General features: G+C 42.0%; 5 non-coding genes across 5 annotated transcripts; 4 read left to right on the top strand and 1 right to left on the bottom strand.

Moving 5' to 3' along the window:
* Positions 1–5,796: 5,796 nt before the first annotated feature.
* On the top strand, positions 5,797–5,910 carry LOC140310602 (U5 spliceosomal RNA). The gene has a single exon (XR_011916656.1). It is a non-coding gene; the product is annotated as a U5 spliceosomal RNA (small nuclear RNA).
* Positions 5,911–6,217: 307 nt separating this feature from the next.
* Positions 6,218–6,401, top strand: LOC140310471 (U2 spliceosomal RNA). Its single transcript, XR_011916538.1, has one exon. It is a non-coding gene; the product is annotated as a U2 spliceosomal RNA (small nuclear RNA).
* A 3,266-nt stretch (positions 6,402–9,667) lies between these two features.
* LOC140310657 (U5 spliceosomal RNA) lies at positions 9,668–9,781 on the bottom strand. The gene has a single exon (XR_011916707.1). It is a non-coding gene; the product is annotated as a U5 spliceosomal RNA (small nuclear RNA).
* Positions 9,782–16,707: 6,926 nt separating this feature from the next.
* On the top strand, positions 16,708–16,821 carry LOC140310736 (U5 spliceosomal RNA). The gene has a single exon (XR_011916780.1). It is a non-coding gene; the product is annotated as a U5 spliceosomal RNA (small nuclear RNA).
* A 308-nt stretch (positions 16,822–17,129) lies between these two features.
* LOC140310363 (U2 spliceosomal RNA) lies at positions 17,130–17,313 on the top strand. Its single transcript, XR_011916441.1, has one exon. It is a non-coding gene; the product is annotated as a U2 spliceosomal RNA (small nuclear RNA).
* Positions 17,314–21,617: the final 4,304 nt, after the last annotated feature.

Below are 21,617 nucleotides of genomic sequence, written 5' to 3' on the forward strand. Positions count from 1 at the left end.
AAAGCCCGACTATACAATATCAAAAGCAGGAGCGGAGGTGTTCAGGTGCAAGAAGGTCTGAATGTCCGACCAATAATTACTGAAAAATGGGTAAGAAAAGGTGCGAATGCCCAACCATACATCATCAAAAGCAGGAGTGAATGTGTTCGGCTACAAGAAGGTTTGAATGTCCGACCATAGTAAGTAAAAGGCGGGTAAGAAAAGGTTTGAATGCTCGAACATACACCATCAAAAGAGGGAGCGGAGGTGTTCCGCTATAAGAAGGTGTGAATGTCCGACCATAGTTGGTAAAAAGCGGGTAAGAAAAGGTTAAAATTCCCAACTGTACACAGTAAAAAGAGGGAGCGGAGTTGTTCAGCTACAAGAAGGTGTGAAAGTCCGACCATGGTTTGTAAAAAGTGGGTAAGAAAAGTCTTGTATGCCCGAATATACACCATCAAAAGCGGAAGCGGAGGTGTTCGGCTTCAAGAAGACGTGAACGTCCGTCCAAAGTTTGTAAAAAGCAGTTAAGAAAAGGTTCGAATATCCAACCATACATCATCAAAAGCAGGAGTGGAGTTGTTCAGCTACAAGTAGGTGGGAATGTCCAGCCATAATTACTCACAAACGGGTAAGAAAAGGTAGTATTGCCAGACCATACATGATCAAAACAGGGAGCGGAGGTGGTTCAGCTGCAAGAAGGTGTGAATGTCCGACTAAAGTTTATAAAAAGCGGTTAAGACAAGGTGCGAATGCTCGACAATGTATGATCAAAAGAGGGAGCGGAAGTTTTCGGCTGCAAGAAGGTCTGAATGTCCACCCATAATTCCTGAAAAATGGGTAAAAAAAGGGTGTGAATGCCCAATCATACATCATCAAAAGCAGGAGTGGATGTGTTCGGCTGCAAGAAGTTCTGAATGTCCAACCATAAATTATCAAAAGCGGCGGCACAGATGTTCGGCTGGTATTTATCAATGTCTAGATAGATTTCAACAAAAAACAACGTTGTACTTTGTAGTAAAAGAAAGAGCAAATCTAAAGTTTCAGGAATGCGAGTATAAGCTTGCTTTCATGAGTTCTGCACGATTTCGGATTTTGTGTATAAAATGAATTCCTTCACTCAAACTAAGTTAAAACTGCTTTGTCCTTCATATGTACCCATTTCTACATATATTTCAAGCATAAACTTCCTCATATTACCCTGAATGAGAAAGAACCACACTTGTGATTAAGCCATACGCCCCTTTTGAGGAGTTCTGCATGATTTGGGATCTATAAAAGTAATTCCTTCACTCAAACTATGTTAAAACGGCTTTGGAAATACTACCTTTTCTTCCCCCGTTTGTGAGTAATTATGGCTGGACATTCACACCTACTTGCAGCCGAAAAACCACCTCTCCCGCTTTTGATGAAGTATTGTCCGGCATTCTAGTCTTTTCTATCACATTTTTCATTAATTATGATCTGACATTCACACCTACTTGCAGTCGAACAGCTCTGCTCCCGCTTTTGATTATATTCGGTTGGATATTCAAACCTTTTCTTAACTGCTTTTTACAAACTTTGGTCGGACGTTCACACCTTCTTGCAGCCGAACACCTCCGCTTCCGCTTTTGATGGTATATATTCGGGTATTCGAACCTTCTCTTACCCGCTTTTTACAAACTATGGTCGGACATTCAAACCTTCTTGTAGCCGAACACATCCACTCCTGCTTTTGATGATGTATGGTTGGGCATTCGCACCTTTTCATACCCATTTTTCAGTAATTATGAGTGGATATTCACACCTTCTTGCAGCGGAACACCTCCTCTCCCGCTTATGATTATGTGCGGTTTGATATTCGAAAATTTTCTTTCATGTTTTATAGCAATTATTGATGGACATTCATACCTTTTTGTAGCCGAACACATCCACTCCTGCTTTTGATGATGTATGGTTGGGCATTCGAACCTACTTGTTGCCCGTTTTTCATTAATTATGGGTGGACATTCACACCTTGTCGCAGCCAAACACCTCCGCTCCCTGTTTTGATCATGTATGTTTTGACATTCGCACATTCTCACCCGCTTTTTACTATTGTCAGCCAATCACAGCTTCCTCTCCACCATACTTGTATGGTAGGAAATTCTCACCCACTCTCATCCGAAGACCTCTCCTCCCGCTTTTGTTAATATTTAGTCGGGCATTCGAACCTTTTCTTACCCACTTTTTACAAATTATGGTCGAACATTCACACCTACTTGCAGCCGAATACTTCCGCTCCACCTTTTAGTGATGTATGGTTGGCATTTGCACCTTTTCTTACACTCTTTTTATACTGATTGCTGAAGATTAAGTTGTTCTTTCTCAAACTACAAAATTTTTTTTAATTGTTGAAACTTGATTTGAAGTGGATAGATAAGGAGGACAAACAGTTTTAAGTCAGGCTGATAGAAGGAATTAATTTTATAGCAAAATCTGTATTTTGTCATATGTCGAGAGATGCTTACTGCTGAAGAAGTTCTTTCTCATTCTACAAAGTACAATGTTGTTTATCGTTGAAACTTGATTAGACATGAATAAATATGAAGGACAAAGCAGTCTTAACTTGGTTTGAGTTAATGAATTCGTTTTATAGGAGAATCCGAATTCGTGCATAACTCGTAAAATAGAGCTTATTTTCGGATTCCTGAAGAATGAGTCTGGTTCTTTCTCATAATACAAAGTTTGTTGTTTATTGTTGAAACTTCATCAGAAGTGAAGAAATAAATGAATGCCTATCAACAAATGTGGGATCTAAACTCTACTGCTTCCTCTAAAATAATTTCTTTTCTCAATTCAGAAATGTGTGTGTGTAAGTCACAACACCCGTGACACCAAAACGGCTTTCTTTTCTCTCTTTTCTCTACACTCTGCACTATGAGCACACACACCAAATCAGAAAGGCTTTTTTCTCTCTTTTCTACATTATGGACTGTGGGGACACAAAACCGCTCACTCTTTTTTTTTTTTTATTGTGTGCCAGGGCGTTGTCTCACGTATTAGATTATGCTTAAGATACGAATGGGTTTATCAGTCACATCAGAATCCATACATACTGATCCTCCCGTAATAAAATGGTCGGATCTTATCAAACACACTTTGTTTCTTCTGACGATCAAGTCAGCGAAACAGCGTATACACGTCAAGACACTTAATCAAGTTTGCCACAAGAACTCATAAGTTTGGCAGTATTGCTCTGCCGTCAGCAATCATACACCCATTTTATTTTCGTGAGACGTGCAGGCACCTGTTCATCTACTTTTCTATCACTATGAATTAGTTTATCTATTATCAATAAGGATACTTCTACAACTACTATCAAAGTATGTCCAGACTTCTTATGTTGTCAGTTGCTATATATGAATAAGTGGGTAGCTACTGACAAGCATTAATCATGTCACACAGCCCAAACATATAACATTTCAGGACACACCACACAGTTAACAACCACAGTGAAGTGTCAAAGCCCAAACATTCAACAGGACACTTACACACATTCAAATCAAACAGTCAGACAACATACAAGAACATATACCCCAGCCGGCATTGCTCCCTGCCTATTTTCCTACAGCTCACTATGTGTGCGCACACCTTTATTCACAAACTCTTCAACTTATACTCTTTTACCGAAGCTGCTACAGCTCGATTGGCCGAATACCGAATAATCCTATTTCAGTGAATTTGACATCTGCCTTACATGTAACAGATTAGCGGTTTAGCAGTTTTAATTTAGTTTGAGTGAAGGAATTCATTTTATAGCAAAATCCGAAATCGTGAAGAACTCATGAAAGTAAGCTTATTCTCGGATTCCTGAAAGTTTAGATTTGCTCTTTCTTTTACTGCAAAGTACAATGTTGTTTTTTTTGTTTAAATCTTTCTAGACATGGTAAATATGAACGACAAAGCAGTTTTAACATAGTTTGAGTGAAGGAATTCATTTTATAGATAAAATCCCAAGAGTCTGCTGAGAAAAGAGAGTGAATGCGAAGTAGATTTTAACATGGCTCTGGGAGCGAGCCTTTTCTTACCCGCTTTTTACCAACTATGGTCGGACATTCACACCTTCTTACAGCGGAACACCTCCGCTCCCTCTTTTGATGGTGTATGTTTGGGCATTCGAACCTTTTCTTACCCGCTTTTTACAAACTATGGTTGGACATTCAAACCTTCTTGTAGCAGAACACATCCACTCCTGCATTTGATGATGTATGGTTGGGCATTCGCACCTTTTCTTACCCATTTTTCAGTAATTATGGGTGGACATTCACACCTTCTTGCAGCTGAACACCTCCTCTCCCGCTTATTATCATGTGCGGTTTGATATTCGAAAATTCTCTTTCATGTTTTCTAGCAATTATTGATGGACATTCAGACCTTCTTGCAGCTGAACACCTCCGCTCCAGCTTTTGATGGTGTATAGTCGGGCTTTCGAGCCTTTTCTTCCCCGGTTTTTACAAATTATGGTTGGACATTCAGACCTTCTTTCAGCCGAAAACCTCCGCTCCCTCTTTTGATCATACATTGTCGGGCATTCGCACCTTTTCTTACCCGCTTTTTACAAACTTTAGTCGGACATTAACACCTTCTTGCAGCTTAACCACCTCCGCTCCCTGTTTTGATCATGTATGGTCTGGCAATATTACCTTTTCTTATCCATTTGTGAGTAATTATGGCTGGACATTCACGCCTACTTGCAATCGAACACCACCTCTCCCGCTTTTGATGATGTATGGACCGGCATTCTTACCTTTTCTAACACATTTTTCAGCAATTATGGTTGGAGATTCACACCTACTCACAGCCGAACAACTCCGCTCCCGCATATGATGGTGTATATTCGGGCATACAAACCTGTTCTTACCCGCTTTTTACAAACTATGGTCGGACATTCAAACCTTCTTGTAGCTGAACAACTCCGCTCCCTCTTTTGATTGTGTACAGTCGGGCATACAAACCTGTTCTTACCCGCTTTTTACAAACTATGGTCGGGCATTCAAACCTTCTTGTAGCCGAACACATCCACTCCTGCTTTTGATGATGTATGGTTGGGCATTCGCACCTTTTCTTACCCATTTTTCAGTAATTATGGGTGGATATTCACACCTTCTTGCAGCGGAACACCTCCTCTCCCGCTTATGATTATGTGCGGTTTGATATTCAAAAATTTTCTTTCATGTTTTCTAGCAATTATTGATGGACATTCATACCTTCTTGTAGCCGAACACCTCCGCTCCCTGTTTTGATCATATATGTTTTGACATTCGCACATTCTCACCCGCTTTTTACTATTGTCGGCCAATCACAGCTTCCTCTCCACCATACTTGTATGGTAGGAAATTCTCACCCACTCTCATCCGAAGACCTCTCCTCCTGCTTTTGTTAATATTTAGTCGGGCATTCAAACCTTTTCTTACCCACTTTTTACAAATTATGGTCGAACATTCACACCTACTTGCAGCTGAATACTTCCGCTCCACCTTTTAGTGATGTATGGTTGGCATTTGCACCTTTTCTTACCCTCTTTTTATACTGATTGCTGAAGATTAAGTTGCTCTTTCTCAAACTACAATTTTTTTTTAATTGTTGAAACTTGATTTGAAGTGGATAAATAAGGAGGACAAACAGTTTTAAGTCACGCTGATAGAAGGAATTAATTTTATAGCAAAATCTGTATTTCGTCATATGTCGAGCAAGGGGGGGGGGGGGCAAGCGTCTCAACCAAGCAAAGCTCACCATGGGGAAGGTGGCTATACCAACTAGCCTGATGCCCTGCTCCCGCAGTGACGGATAATCGTACTCTGGTTTCTCTTCATAACATACAAGTCTTTCGCCTTTTACTAAAGACTTCCGTGGAGAGCAGCCCTAATGAGTTGTTTCTATTATTGGCAGGCTTTACCTTTGCGGGTGAAGCCCTTTCTGTCTGTGCAAAAGAAATCTTGCTACTTTGCAGAGTGACTCCTCTGAGTAGAGTCGCCTTACTTGTTGCGACTGTGCCGATGTTCGAAGCTGGAGTGCAAAGTTGTTGCTTGAATGGTGCTTGCTGGAGCATGCGGAGTGCAAAGTTATACCATTTAAAAGGGCTGAAGAGTGCTCAGTGCAGCGGGTGGGCGGAGGTGCAACGTGACACTCTGGCCACCTATGGCCATAAAAAGAACACTGCTACAAGTGCGCATTGTGCCAGCAAGGGCCCTCGGACCTGAAACAGTGGACAGTTATCGCTTCTCGGCCTTTTGGCTAAGATCAAGTGTAGTATCTGTTCTTATCAGTTTAATATGTCCTCTATACGAGGACAACATAATAAATGGATTTTTAAGAATAGGAGTTGAAAAAGAAGCTTGCTCCGTTCACTCCAAGCCTCGACCCGGTACTGCAGTGCCGCTGGGAACGGTGCGCTCTCCTCTGCTCTTGTGAAAAAGCAAACAGCGGTGCAGGATGGAAGTTTCAGGGAGCCCAAGATGAAACTTTCTTTTAATCTGCTGAGAAAAGAGAGTGAATGCGAAGTGGACTTTAACACGGCTCTGGGAGCGAGCCGAGTGCGGGCTAACCGGGAGAATTGCTTGAAAGAAACGCGACACCGAATGAGTGGTCAGAACAAAGCCTCAATACGGTGTTCCCGTGGTGTTTGTGGCTGCCTTGTCTTTTGCACAGAGTAAAAGACAAGGCAGCCATCGAATAGATTGTTTCTACTTGGTCAGCCGAGGAGCGGGGGGGGGGGGGGGGGGGGGGGGGGGGGGGGGGGGCAAGCGTCTCAACCAAGCAAAGCTCACCAAGTAGGAACAATCGGGCCCTTTTCGATGGCTGCAACACCGGAAAGAGATATTGATGCGAGACCGATCAAATGCTTTTTCAAAGTCTAAATTTAAGATGACAAGCCGGGTGTTTCTGTCTCTAGCGTAATCAATGATGTCTCGAATCAGTACGAGGCTGTCGGTGAGTTGTCTCCCTGAGATGGCACAAGCTTGGTCTGGGTGAATTACCTCCTCTAAAACAGAGGACATCCGTGTCGCTAAAACCTTGCTAAAAAGTTTACAGTCAAAGTTTAAAAGTGTGATGGGCCTCCAATTCTTTAGGTCAGTCTTATCATTTTTTTTATAAAGTAGAGTCACTATTCCCACTCTAAAACTGTCAGGCAGTCGGTCGAGGTTTTTCAAAATCTTTAAAACATCTAAAATGTCTGATGATAAAAGTCCCAATAGGTCAGATAGAATTCTGCAGGAAGCCCGTCTAAACCGGAGCTCGACTTCTCTTGAAACCTGTTAGGCATTGTTTTTAACTCTAAAGCAGTAAAATTCTGTGTCAAGTGTGCATTCTCTTTTACGGTTTTGTCAACGAATTTTAAGATTTCTGCGATGTTCCAAGTGCACTGGTTTCTCTTTGTACATGTTACTATAAAAGGTATGTACAGTTTCAATCATCTCTTGTGTGGATTTTGTTAAAAACCCATCTTCTCTTTTTAGATTTTGAATACACTCCTTTTTATTTATAACTTTCTTTCTTTTTCACCTTCCTCAATTTCCTGCTCCCTGCTTCTTACAAAAATTCCTTTACTCTTTATTTCTGCTAAAACTGACATTTCCTTTTTGACATCTTTGATTTCTTCTTTAAAGTCTATGCCACACTGATTTAGTTTAAAGTAGCGCTGTAAGCGTTTATGTAGTCCCATCATACATCTATTCTCTTTCAATTTTTTACGTTTACCTTGCTGTTTAAAAAAAGTCTGGGTCGTTTCCTTCACCATTTCCCACCATTGTGCATGTGTTTCGTAGAGGTCTTGAAGGGTCTGCCACTCTTTATAACATTCCCTGTACTGACTGACTATGATTTCATCCTCCAACAGGGAACAGTTGAGTTTCCACAGACCACTTCCTACCGTCACACCAGAAGGGGGTGAAAGGGTGCAGGAGAGCATAAGGTGGTCTGAAAAGAAAACAGGGGTTAATCTAACATCAGTGGGTGGGCAATCTCTAGTAAAGAAATAATCAATGCGAGAGGCTCTGGTGCCATCATGACTAAACCAGGTGAAGCCCTCCTCTCTGGGATGCATGGTTTTAAAACAGTCAGTAAGCTTAAAATCCCTGCATATGCCCTGAAGTAAAATCGAAGTCTTATCCACTTTAAAATCTACCCCTGCTCTTTTTCTATCTTTCCTGCTCAAGATACAGTTAAAATCCCCTCCTACAACTAAAGGTACTTGCCCTAGCATGTAAAGCTGTATATCTTCTAAAAGGTCATACCTTTCATTTTTTCCATTGAAACCATAAATATTTAAGAGGTTAAAGTCTTGCCCCATAAAATTCAAGTGTGCTAAAAGTGCCCGTCCGTCTCTCACCACTGTGCTACCTTTCACCAGAACATGCGGATTTTTAATTAGAATGGCCACACCATCATTTTTATTTTGATTTGAGCCACTCCATATCGATAAATGGGGCCACATTTCCTCCCATTGTCTATGGTTTTTTAAAAAAGGTAGTCCACATTCTTGTATTAAAAACACATCTGATTTTATGGAGTCTAAGAAGAATAAAATACTCTGGGCTCTTGTCTTTGATTTCACACTTCTCACATTTAGTGTTGAGAAGGTGAGAACCATTAAAAGCATAAAGGAAAGTAGGTATGTCATTTTCGTTTTTCTAAGTTATCAAAACAAATTACACACAGGTTATTTCTTGGGAAACTAGCTCTTCCTTCATTTCTTTAGGTGAAAAGTGAGTAGGGTGATCTATATTTCCCTTTCGGACTCTCGGTGTTGGCCTCTGACACAATGTTGCATTTAACTTTGAGTCCCTGGGGGTTGATTGCAGAGCTGAAGTTAAAAAGGAGACCTCATTTGGTGAGTCGGAGGGGAAGACTCTAGGTTCTTCCACTGAAGAACTGTCTGAAAGGGACCTAACCCTTCCCCTCTTCTCTGATACCACTGGGGAATCAGAGGCTCAGATGCCGTCCTCTTCGGCTGTTGACCTTCGGGGAGGTGAGTATCTTCACTAGACTCACCTGTCTGCTCTTCCTCCTCATTTAGCGTAGCTCCACCCTCTGCCTGTGAATTCTCACAGACTTCAACACTGAGTGGTGAGGCCTCTACAGGCCCCCTCCCCTTTTTGCTCCTCACTTCCAATCCAAGCTTTTGGCGTGAAGTTTGAATTTATGGGGTCAACCTCTTCACTTTGTTCACCAACTGCCACCTTTGGTCCTTCTCTTTGTTGGCTTGGCTGTGGCTTTACCGTCTTTAATTTGTTGGCAAAAGATTTAGGGCAATCTCTGAAGAGGTGATTTAATTCTCCACAGAGATTACATTTCCTGCCATTTGGACACTCTCCAAAAGTTTGCCCAATTTCTCTGCTCTTCCCACATAACACCTTGGTACAAGCCTCAACCAGGTGCCCATGCTCACCACACTTGCGGCAGAACTTGGGCTGCCCCTGGTAGTGGATGTAACCTCGGTTTTCAAGGTGGCCAGAGTGTCGCCCACCCGCTGCACTGAGCACTCTTCAGCCCTTTTTAAATGGTATAACTTTGCACTCCCGCACGCTCCAGCAAGCACCATTCAAGCAACAACTTTGCACTCCAGCTTCGAACATCGGCACAGTCGCAACAAGTAAGGCGACTCTACTCAGAGAAGTCACTCTGCACAGTAAGAAGATTTCTTTTGCACAGACAGAAAGGGCTTCACCCGCAAAGGTAAAGCCTGCCAAAAATAGAAACAACTCATTAGTGCTGCTCTCCACAGAAATCTTTAGTAAAAGGCGAAAGACTTGTACGTTATGAAGAGAAACCAGAGTACGATTATCCGTCACTGCGGGAGCAGGGCATCAGGCATAGCCACCTTCCCCATGGTGAGCTTTGCTTGGTTGAGACGCTTGCCCCCCCCCCCCTGCTCCTCGGCTGACCAACTAGGAACAATCGGGCCCTATTCGATGGCTGCCTTGTCTTTTACTCTGTGCAAAAGACAAGGCAGCAACAAAAACACCACGAGAATCCCGTATTGAGGCTTTGTTCTGATCGCTCATTCGGTGTCGCGTTTCTTTCAAGCAATTCTCCCGGTTAGCCCACACTCGGATCGCTCCCATAGCCGTGTTAAAGTCTACTTCGCATTCACTCTCTTTTCTCAGCAGACTCTTGGGATTTTATCTATAAAATGAACTCCTTCACTCAAACTATGTGAAAACTGCTTTGTCCTTAATATTTACCATGTCTAGAAAGATTTAAACAAAAAAAACAACGTTGTACTTTGCAGTAAAAGAAAGAGCAAATCTAAAGTTTCAGGAATCCGAGAATAAGCTTACTTTCATGAGTTCTTCACGATTTCGGATTTTGCTATAAAATGAATTCCTTCACTCAAACTAAATTAAAACTGCTAAACCGCTAATCTGTTATATGTAAGGCAGATGTCAAATTCACCGAAATAGGATCAAAGGGTATTCGGCCAATCGAGCTGTAGCAGCTTCGGTAAAAGAGTATAAGTTGAAGAGTTTGTGAATAAAGGTGTGCGCACACATAGTGTGCTGTACGAAAATAGGCAGGGAGCAATGCCGGCTGGGGTATATGTTCTTGTATGTTGTCTGACTGTTTGATTTGAATGTGTTGTGTAAGTGTCCTGTTGAATGTTACATGTTTGGGCTTTGACACGCTTCACTGTGGTTGTTAACTGTGTGGTGTGTCCTGAAATGTTATATGTTTGGGCTGTGTGACATGCTTAATGCTTGTCAGTAGCTACCCACTTATTCATATATAGCAACTGACAACATAAGAAGTCCGGACATACTTTGATAGTAGTTGTAGAAGTATCCTTATTGATAATAGATCACTAATTCATAGTGATAGAACAGTAGATGAACAGGTGCTTGCACATGTCTAACGAAAATAAAATGGGTGTATGATTGCTGACGGCAATACTGCCAAACTTATGAGTTCTTGTGGCAAACTTGATTCAGTGTCTTGACGTGTATACGCTGTTTCGCTGACTTGATTGTCACAAGAAACAAAGTGTGTTTGATAAGATCCGACTATTTTATTACGGGAGGATCAGTATGTATGGATTCTGATGTGACTGATAAACCCATTCGTATCTTAAGCATAATCTAATACGTGAGACAACGCCCTGGCAGACGATAAAAAAAAAAAAAGAGAGAGAGCGGTTTTGTGTCCCCACAGTCCATAATGTAGAAAAGAGAGAAAAAAGCTTTTCTGATTTGGTGTGTGTGCTCATAGTGCAGAGTGTAGAGAAAAGAAAGCCGTTTTGGTGTCACGGGTGTTGTGACTTACACACACACATTTCTAAAGTGAGAAAGGAAATTATTTTAGAGGAAGCACTAGAGTTTAGATCCCACATTTGTTGATAGGCATTCATTTATTTCCTCACTTCTGATGAAGTTTCAACAATAAACAACAAACTTTGTATTATGAGAAAGAACCAGACTCATTCTTCAGGAATCCGAAAATAAGCTCTATTTTATGAGTTATGCACGAATTTGGATTCTCCTATAAAACGAATTCATTAACTCTAACCAAGTTAAGACTGCTTTGTCCTTCATATTTATTCATGTCTAATCAAGTTTCAACGATAAACAACGTTGTACTTTGTAGAATGAGAAAGAACTTCTTCAGCAATAAGCATCTCTCGACATATGACGAAATACAGATTTTGCTATGAAATTAATTCCTTCTATCAGCCTGACTTAAAACTGTTTGTCCTCCTTATTTATCCACTTCAAATCAAGTTTCAACAATTAAAAAAAATTTGTAGTTTGAGAAAGAACAACTTAATCTTCAGCAATCAGTATAAAAAGAGGTGCAAATGCCAACCATACATACCTAAAAGGTGGAGCGGAAGTATTCAGCTGCAAGTAGGTGTGAATGTTCGACCATAATTTGTAAAAAGCGGGTAAGAAAAGGTTCGAATGCCCGACTATATATTAACAAAAGCGGGAGGAGAGGTCTTCGGATGAGAGTGGGTGAGAATTTCCAACCATAATCTATAAAATACGGTGAAAAAAAAATATGTGAATGCATCATAGAACACTAAAAGCGGAAGTGTTCGGCTGCAAGAAGGTGTGAATGTCCGACTATATTTGGTGAAAAGCAGGTGAAGCAAGGTCTGAATGCCCAACCTTACATCATCAAAAGCGAGATCAGAGGTGTTTGGCTGCAAGAAGGCCATAGTTTGCCAAAAGCGGGTAAGGTGCTAATGACCGACTAAATATCAACAAAAGTGGGGGCGGAGGTCTTCGGATGCAAGTGGGTGTGAATATCCCACCATACAAGTATGGTGGAGAGGAAGCTGTGAATGGCCGACCATAGTAAAAGGCGGGTGAGAGAAGGTGCGAATGTCAAACCATACATAATCAAAACAGGGAGCGGAGGTGTAAGAAGGTGTGAATGTCCAACCATAGTTGGTAAAAAGCGGGTAAGAAAAGGTTAAAATACCCGACTGTACACAATCAATAGCGGGAGCGGAGTTGTTCGGCTACTAAAAGGTGTGAAAGTCCGACCATGGTTTGTAAAAAGCGGGTAAGAAAAGGTGCGAATGCCCGACAATGTATGATCAAAAGAGGGAGTGGAGGTTTTCGGCTGCAAGAAGGTCTGAATGTCCAACCATAATTTGTAAAAACCGGGGAAGAAAAGGCTCGAAAGCCCGACTATACACCATCAAAAGTGGGAGCGGAGGTGTTCCGCTGTAAGACGGTGTGAATGTCCGACCATAGATGGTAAAAAGCGGGTAAGAAAAGGTTAAATTACCCGACTGTACACAATCAAAAGAGGGAGCGGAGTTGTTCAGCTAAGAGAAGGTGTGAAAGTCCGACCTTGGTTTGTAAAAAGCGGGTAAGAAAAGGTTCGTATGCCCGAATATACACCATCAAAAGCGGAAGCGGAGGTGTTCGGCTGCAAGATATTGTGAACGTCCTACCAAAGTTTGTAAAAAGCAGTTAAGAAAAGGTTCGAATATCTAACCAAACATAATCAAAAGCGGGAGCAGAGCTGTTCGACTGGAAGTAGGTGTGAATGTCAGATCATAATTTGCAAAAAGCTGATGAGAAAGGGTGAGAATGCCCGACTATACACCATCAAATGCGGTAGCGGAGTTGTTCGGCTGTGAGTAGGTGTGAATCTCCAACCATAATTGCTGAAAAATGTGTTAGGAAAGGTAAAAATGCCGGTCCATACATAATCAAAATTGGGAGAGGTGGTGTTCAGCTGCAAGAAGGTCTAAATGTCCATCAATAATTGCTAGAAAACATGAAAGAAAATTTTCGAAAATCAAACCACACATGATCATAAGTGGGAGAGGAGGTGTTCAGCTGCAAGAAGGTGTGAATGTCCACCCATAAAACCTGAAAAATGGGTAAAAAAAAGGTGCGAATGCCCAACCATACATCATCAAAAGCAGGAGTGCATGTGTTCGGCTACAAGAAGGTGTGAACGTCCAACCAAAGTTTGTAAAAAGCAGTTAAGAAAAGGTTCGAATATCCAACCATACATAATCAAAAGCGGGAGCAGAGCTGTTCGACTGCAAGTAGGTGTGAATGTCAGATCATAATTTGCAAAAAGCTGATGAGAAAGGGTGAGAATGCCCGACTATACACCATCAAATGCGGGAGCGGAGTTGTTCGGCTGTGAGTAGGTGTGAATCTCCGACCATAATTGCTGAAAAATGTGTTAGAAAAGGTAAGAATGCCGGTCCATACATCATCAAAAGCGACAGAGGTTGTGTTCGGCTGCAAGTAGGTGTGAATGTCCAGCCATAATTACTCACAAACGGGTAAGAAAAGGTAGTATTGCCAGACCATATATGATCAAAACAGGGAGCGGAGGTTTTCGGCTGCAAGGTCTGAATGTCCAACCATAATCTTTAAAAATCGGGGAAGGAAAGGCTCGAAAGCCCGACTATACACCATCAAAAGCGGGAGCAGAGGTGTTCAGGTGCAAGAAGGTCATAATGTCCGACCAATAATTACTGAAAAATGGGTAAGAAAAGGTGCGAATGCCAAATCATACATCATCAAAAGCAGGAGCGGATGTGTTCGGCTACAAGAAGGTTTGAATGTCCAACCATAGTAAGTAATAGGTGGGTAAGAAAAGGCTCGAATGCCCGACTATACACCATCAAAAGCGGAAGCGGAGGTGTTCGGCTGCAAGACGGTGTGAACGTCCGACCAAAGTTTTATAGCAAAATCCGAAATCGTGCAGAACTCATGAAAGCAGGCTTATACTCGGATTCCTGAAACTTTAGATTTGCTCTTTCTTTTACTGCAAAGTACAACGTTGTTTTTTTGTTTAAATATTTCTAGACATGGTAAATATGAAGGACAAATCAGTTTTAACATAGTTTGAGTGAAGTAATGCATTTTATAAGCAAAATCCCAAATCATGCAGAACTCACGAAATGCTTTTTCTCGCTTTTCACTGCTTTTTACAAACTTTGGTCGGACGTTCACACCTTCTTGCATCCGAACACCTCCACTTCCGCTTTTGATGATGTATATTCGGGCATTCGAACCTTTTTTTACCCGCTTTTTACAAACCATTGTCGGACTTTCACACCTTCTTGCAGCCGAACACCACCTCTCCCGCTTTTGATGATGTATGGTCCAGTATTCTTACCTTTTCTAACACATTTTTCAGCAATTATGGTCGGACATTCACACCTACTCGCAGCTGGACACCTCCGCTCCCGCTTTTGATCATACAATGTCGGGACATCGCTCCTTGTCTTACCAGCTTTTTACAAACTTTAGTCGAACATTCACACCTTCTTGCAGCTGAACACCTCCGCTCCCGCTTTTGATGATGTATAGTCGGGCTTTCGAGCCTTTTCTTACCCGGTTTTTACAAATTATGGTTGGACATTCAGACCTTGCAGCCGAACACCTCCGCTCTCTCTTTTGATCATACATTGTTGGGCATTCGCACCTACTTGCAGCCGAATACTTCCGCTCCACCTTTTAGTGATGTATGGTTGGCATTTGCACCTTTTCTTACCCTTTCTTACCCTACTGATTGCTTAAGATTAAGTTGAAGGACAAAGCAGTCTTAACTTGGTTAGAGTTAAGGAATTCGTTTTATAGGAGAATCCGAATTCGTGCATAACTCGTAAAATAGAGCTTATTTTCGGATTCCTGAAGAATGAGTCTGGTTCTTTCTCATAATACAAAGTTTGTTGTTTATTGTTGAAACTTCATCAGAAGTGAAGAAATAAATGAATGCCTATCAACAAATGTGGGATCTAAACTCTAGTGCTTCCTCTAAAATAATTTCCTTTCTCAATTCAGAAATGTGTGTGTGTAAGTCACAACACCCGTGACACCAAAACGGCTTTCTTTTCTCTCTTTTCTCTACACTCTGCACTGTGAGCACACACACCAAATCAGAAAGGCTTTTTTCTCTCTTTTCTACATTATGGACTGTGGGGACACAAAACCGCTCTCTCTTTTTTTTTTTGATTGTGTGCCAGGGCGTTGTCTCACGTATTAGATTATGCTTACGATACGAATGGGTTTATCAGTCACATCAGAATCCATACATACTGATCCTCCCGTAATAAAATGGTCGGATCTTATCAAACACACTTTGTTTCTTGTGACAATCAAGTCAGCGAAACAGTGTATACACGTCAAGACACTGAATCAAGTTTGCCACAAGAACTCATAAGTTTGGCAGTATTGCTCTGCCGTCAGCAATCATACACCCATTTTATTTTCGTGAGACATGTGCAGGCACCTGTTCATCTACTGTTCTATCACTATGAATTAGTTTATCTATTATCAATAAGGATACTTCTACAACTACTATCAAAGTATGTCCAGACTTCTTATGTTGTCAGTTGCTATATATGAATTAGTGGGTAGCTACTGACAAGCATTAAGCATGTCACACAGCCCAAACATATAACATTTCAGGACACACCACACAGTTAACAACCACAGTGAAGTGTCAAAGCCCAAACATGTAACATTCAACAGGACACTTACACAACACATTCAAATCAAACAGTCAGACAACATACAAGAACATATACCCCAGCCGGCATTGCTCCCTGCCTATTTTCCTACAGCTCACTATGTGTGCGCACACCTTTATTCACAAACTCTTCAACTTATACTCTTTTACCAAAGCTGCTACAGCTCGATTGGCCGAATACCCTTAGATCCTATTTCGGTGAATTTGACATCTGCCTTACATGTAACAGATTAGCGGTTTAGCAGTTTTAATTTAGTTTGAGTGAAGGAATTCATTTTATAGCAAAATCCGAAATCGTGAAGAACTCATGAAAGTAAGCTTATTCTCGGATTCCTGAAACTTTAGATTTGCTCTTTCTTTTACTGCAAAGTACAACGTTGTTTTTTTTTTGTTTAAATCTTTCTAGACATGGTAAATATGAAGGACAAAGCAGTTTTAACATAGTTTGAGTGAAGGAATTCATTTTATAGATAAAATCCCAAGAGTCTGCTGAGAAAAGAGAGTGAATGCGAAGTAGACTTTAACACGGCTCTGGGAGCGAGCCGAGTGTGGGCTAACCGGGAGAATTGCTTGAAAGAAACGCGACACCGAATGAGCGGTCAGAACAAAGCCTCAATACGGTGTTCCCGTGGTGTTTTTGTTGCTGCCTTGTCGATTGCACAGGGGCAAGCGTTTCAACCAAGCAACGCTCACCATGGGGAAGGTGGCTATGGCAACTAGCCTGATGCCCTGCTCCCGCAGTGACGGATAATCGTACTCTGGTTTCTCTTCATAACATACAAGTCTTTCGCCTTTTACTAAAGACTTTCGTGGAGAGCAGCACTAATGAGTTGTTTCTATTTTTGGCAGGCTTTACCTTTGCGGGTGAAGCCCTTTCTGTCTGTGCAAAAGAAATCTTCTTACTGTGCAGAGTGACTTCTCTGAGTAGAGTCGCCTTACTTGTTGCGATTGTGCCGATGTTCGAAGCTGGAGTGCAAAGTTGTTGCTTGAATGGTGCTTGCTGGAGCATGCGGGAGTGCAAAGTTTTACCATTTAAAAGGGCTGAAGAGTGCTCAGTGCAGCGGGTGGGCGGAGGTGCAACGTGACACTCTGGCCACCTATGGCCATAAAAAGAACACTGCTACAAGTGCGCATTGTGCCAGCAAGGGCCCTCGGACCTGAAACAGTGGACAGTTATCGCTTCTCGGCCTTTTGGCTAAGATCAAGTGTAGTATCTGTTCTTATCAGTTTAATATGTCCTCTATACGAGGACTACATATTAAATGGATTTTTAAGAATAGGAGTTGAAAAAGAAGCTTGCTCCGTTCACTCCAAGCATCGACCCAGTACTGCAGTGCCGCTGGGAACGGTGCGCTCTTCTCTGCTCTTGTGAAAAAGCAAACAGCGGTGCAGGATGGAAGTTTCAGGGAGCCCAAGATGAAACTTTCTTTTAATCTGCTGAGAAAAGAGAGTGAATGCGAAGTAGACTTTAACACAGCTCTGGGAGCGAGCTGAGTGTGGGCTAACCGGGAGAATTGCTTGAAAGAAACGCGACACCGAATGAGTGGTCAGAACAAAGCCTCAATACGGTGTTCCCGTGGTGTTTGTGGCTGCCTTGTCTTTTGCACAGAGTAAAAGACAAGGCAGCCATCGAATAGGGCCCGATTGTTCCTACTTGGTCAGCCGAGGAGCAAGGGGGGGGAGCAAGCGTCTCAACCAAGCAAATCTCACCAAGTAGGAACAATCGGGCCCTATTCGATGGCTGCAACACCTGAAAGAGATATTGATGCGAGACCCGATCAAAAGCTTTTTCAAAGTCTAAATTTAAGATGACAAGCCGGGTGTTTCTGTCTCTAGCGTAATCAATGATGTCTCGAATCAGTACGAGGCTGTCGGTGAGCTGTCTCTCTGAGATGGCACAAGCCTGGTCTGGGTGAATTACCTCCTCTAAAACAGAGGACATCCGTGTCGTTAAAACCTTGCTAAAAAGTTTACAGTCAAAGTTTAAAAGTGTGATGGGCCTCCAATTCTTTAGGTCAGTCTTATCATTTTTATCAGAAGTGAAGAAATAAATGAATGCCTATCAACAAATGTGGGATCTAAACTCTAGTGCTTCCTCTAAAATAATTTCCTTTCTCAATTTAGAAATGTGTTAGAAAAGTTAAAAATGCCGGTCCATACATAATCAAAATCGGGAGAGGTGGTGTTCAGCTGCAAGAAGGTCTAAATGTCCATCAATAATTGCTAGAAAACATGAAAGAAAATTTTCGAAAATCAAACCACACATGATCATAAGTGGGAGAGGAGGTGTTCAGCTGCAAGAAGGTGTGAATGTCCACCCATAATACCTGAAAAATGGGTAAAAAAAAGGTGCGAATGCCCAACCATACATCATCAAAAGCAGGAGTGCATGTGTTCGGCTACAAGAAGGTGTGAACGTCCAACCAAAGTTTGTAAAAAGCAGTTAAGAAAAGGTTCGAATATCCAACCATACATAATCAAAAGCGGGAGCAGAGCTGTTCGACAGCAAGTAGGTGTGAATGTCAGATCATAATTTGCAAAAAGCTGATGAGAAAGGGTGAGAATGCCTGACTATACACCATCAAATGCGGTAGCGGAGTTGTTCGGCTGTGAGTAGGTGTGAATCTCCAACCATAATTGCTGAAAAATGTGTTAGAAAAGGTAAAAATGCCGGTCCATACATAATCAAAATCGGGAGAGGTACAAATCAGTTTTAACATAGTTTGAGTGAAGTAATGCATTTTATAAGCAAAATCCCAAGTCATGCAGAACTCACGAAATGCTTTTTCTCGCTTTTCACTGCTTTTTACAAACTTTGGTCGGACGTTCACACCTTCTTGCAACCGAACACCTCCGCTTCCGCTTTTGATGATGTATATTCGGGCATTCGAACCTTTTTTTACCCGCTTTTTACAAACCATTGTCGGACTTTCACACCTTCTTGCAGCCGAACACCACCTCTCCCGCTTTTGATGATGTATGGTCCAGTATTCTTACCTTCTCTAACACATTTTTCAGCAATTATGGTCGGACATTCACACTTACTCACAGCTGGACACCTCCGCTCCCGCTTTTGATCATACAATGTCGGGACATCGCTCCTTGTCTTACCAGCTTTTTACAAACTTTAGTCGAACATTCACACCTTCTTGCAGCTGAACACCTCCGCTCCCGCTTTTGATGATGTATAGTCGGGCTTTCGAGCCTTTTCTTACCCGGTTTTTACAAATAATGTATGGACATTCAGACCTTGCAGCCGAACACCTCCGCTCTCTCTTTTGATCATACATTGTTGGGCATTCGCACCTTGTCTTACCCGCTTTTTACAAACTATAGTCAGACATTCACACCTTGCAGCTGAACCTCCGCTCCCTGTTTTGATCACGTATGGTCTGGCAATACTACCTTTTCTTCCCCCGTTTGTGAGTAATTATGGCTGGACATTCACACCTACTTGCAGTGGAACAGCTCTGCTCCCGCTTTTGATTATGTTTGGTTGGATATTCGAACCTTTTCTTAACTGCTTTTTACAAACCATGGTCGGACTTTCACACCTTCTTGTAGCCGAACAACTCCGCTCCCGCTTTTGATTGTGTACAGTCGGGTATTTTAACCTTTTCTTACCCGCTTTTTACCAACTATGGTCGGACATTCACACCGTCTTACAGCGGAACACCTCCGCTCCCGCTTTTTATGGTGTATAGTCGGGCATTCGAACCTTTTCTTACCCGCTATTTACAAACTATGGTAGGACATTCAAACCTTCGTGTATCCAAAAACCTCCGCTCTCTCTTTTGATCATACATTGTCGGACATTCGCACCTTTTCTTACCCGCTTTTTACAAACCATGGTCGGACTGTCACACCTTCTTGTAGCCGAACACATCCGCTCCCGCTATTGATTGTGTACAGTCGGGTATTTTAACCTTTTCTTACCCGCTTTTTACCAAGTATGGTCGGACATTCACACCTTCGTACAGCGGAACACCTCCGCTCCCTCTTTTGATGGTGTATGTTCGGGCATTCAAACCTTTTCTTACCCGCTTTTTCCAAACTATGGTCGGCTATTCACAGCTTCCTCTCCACCATACTTGTATGGTGGGATATTCACACCCACTTGCATCCGAAAACCTCCGCCCCAAATTTTGTTGATATTTAGTCGGACATTCGCACCTTACCCGCATTTGGCAAACTATGGCCTTCTTGCAGCCAAACAACTCTGATCTTGCTTTTGATGATGTAAGGTTGGGCATTCAGACCTTGCTTCACCTGCTTTTCACCAAATATAGTCGGACATTCACACCTTCTTGCAGCCGAACACTTCGGCTCCACCTTTTAGTGTTCTATCACACCTTTTTTTCACCGCATTTTATACATTATGGTTGGAAATTTTCAACCACTTTCATCCGAAGACCTCTCCTCCCGCTTTTGTTAATATATTTGAACTTTAGTTTGACATTCAAACCTTCTTGCAGCTGAACCACCTCCGCTCCCTGTTTTGATCATATATGGTCTGGCAATACTACCTTTTCTTACCCGTTTGTGAGTAATTATGGCTGGACATTCACACCTACTTGCAGCCGAACACAACCTCTCTCGCTTTTGATGATGTATGGACCGGCATTTTTACCTTTTCTAACACATTTTTCAGCAATTATGGTCGGAGATTCACACCTACTTGCAGCCGAACACAACCTCTCTCGCTTTTGATGATGTATGGACCGGCATTTTTACCTTTTCTAACACATTTTTCAGCAATTATGATCTGACATTCACACCTACTTGCAGTCGAACAGCTCTGCTCCCGCTTTTGATTATGTTTGGTTGGATATTCGATCCTTTTCTTAACTTCTTTTTACATATTTTGGTTGGACGTTCACACCTTCTTGTAGCCGAACACTTCCACTCCTGCTTTTGATGTATGGTTGGGCATTCACACCTTTTTTTTGCCCATTTTTCAGGAATTATGGGTGGACATTCACACCTTGCAGCTGAATACCTCCTATCCCACTTATGATCATGTGCGGTTTGATTTTCGAAAAGTTTATTTCATGTTTTCTAGCAATTATTGATGGACATGTAGACCTTCTTGCAGCTGAACACCTCCGCTCCCGCTTTTGATCATAAATTGTCAGGCATTCGCACCTTGTCTTACCCACTTTTTACAAACTTTAGTCGAACAGTCACACCTTTTTGCAGCCGAACACCACCTCTACCGCTTTTGATGATGTATGGCCCAGCATTCTTACCTTTTCTAACACATTCTTCAGCAATTATGGTCGGACATTCACACCTACTCAGAGCCGAACACCTCCACTCCCGCATTTGATGGTCTATAGTCGGGCATTCTACAGCGGAAAAGACTCATTCTTATGTTTGGTTAGATATTCGAACCTTTTCTTAACTGCTTTTTACAAACTTTGGTCGGACGTTCACAATATCTTGCAGCCGAACACCTCCGCTTCCGCTTTTGATGGTGTATATTCGGGCATACGAACCTTTTCTTACCCGCTTTTTACAAACCAAGGTCGGACTTTCACACCTTCTCTTAGCTGAACAACTCCGCTCCCTCTTTTGATTGTGTACAGTCGGGTAATTTAACCTTTTCTTACCCGCTTTTTACCATCTATGGTCGGACATTCACACCGTCTTACAGCGGAACA

This window comes from Leuresthes tenuis, unplaced genomic scaffold (genome assembly GCF_036924035.1).
Source record: "Leuresthes tenuis unplaced genomic scaffold, fLeuTen1.0.hap1 SCAF_6, whole genome shotgun sequence".
Classification (NCBI taxonomy): domain Eukaryota; kingdom Metazoa; phylum Chordata; class Actinopteri; order Atheriniformes; family Atherinopsidae; genus Leuresthes; species Leuresthes tenuis.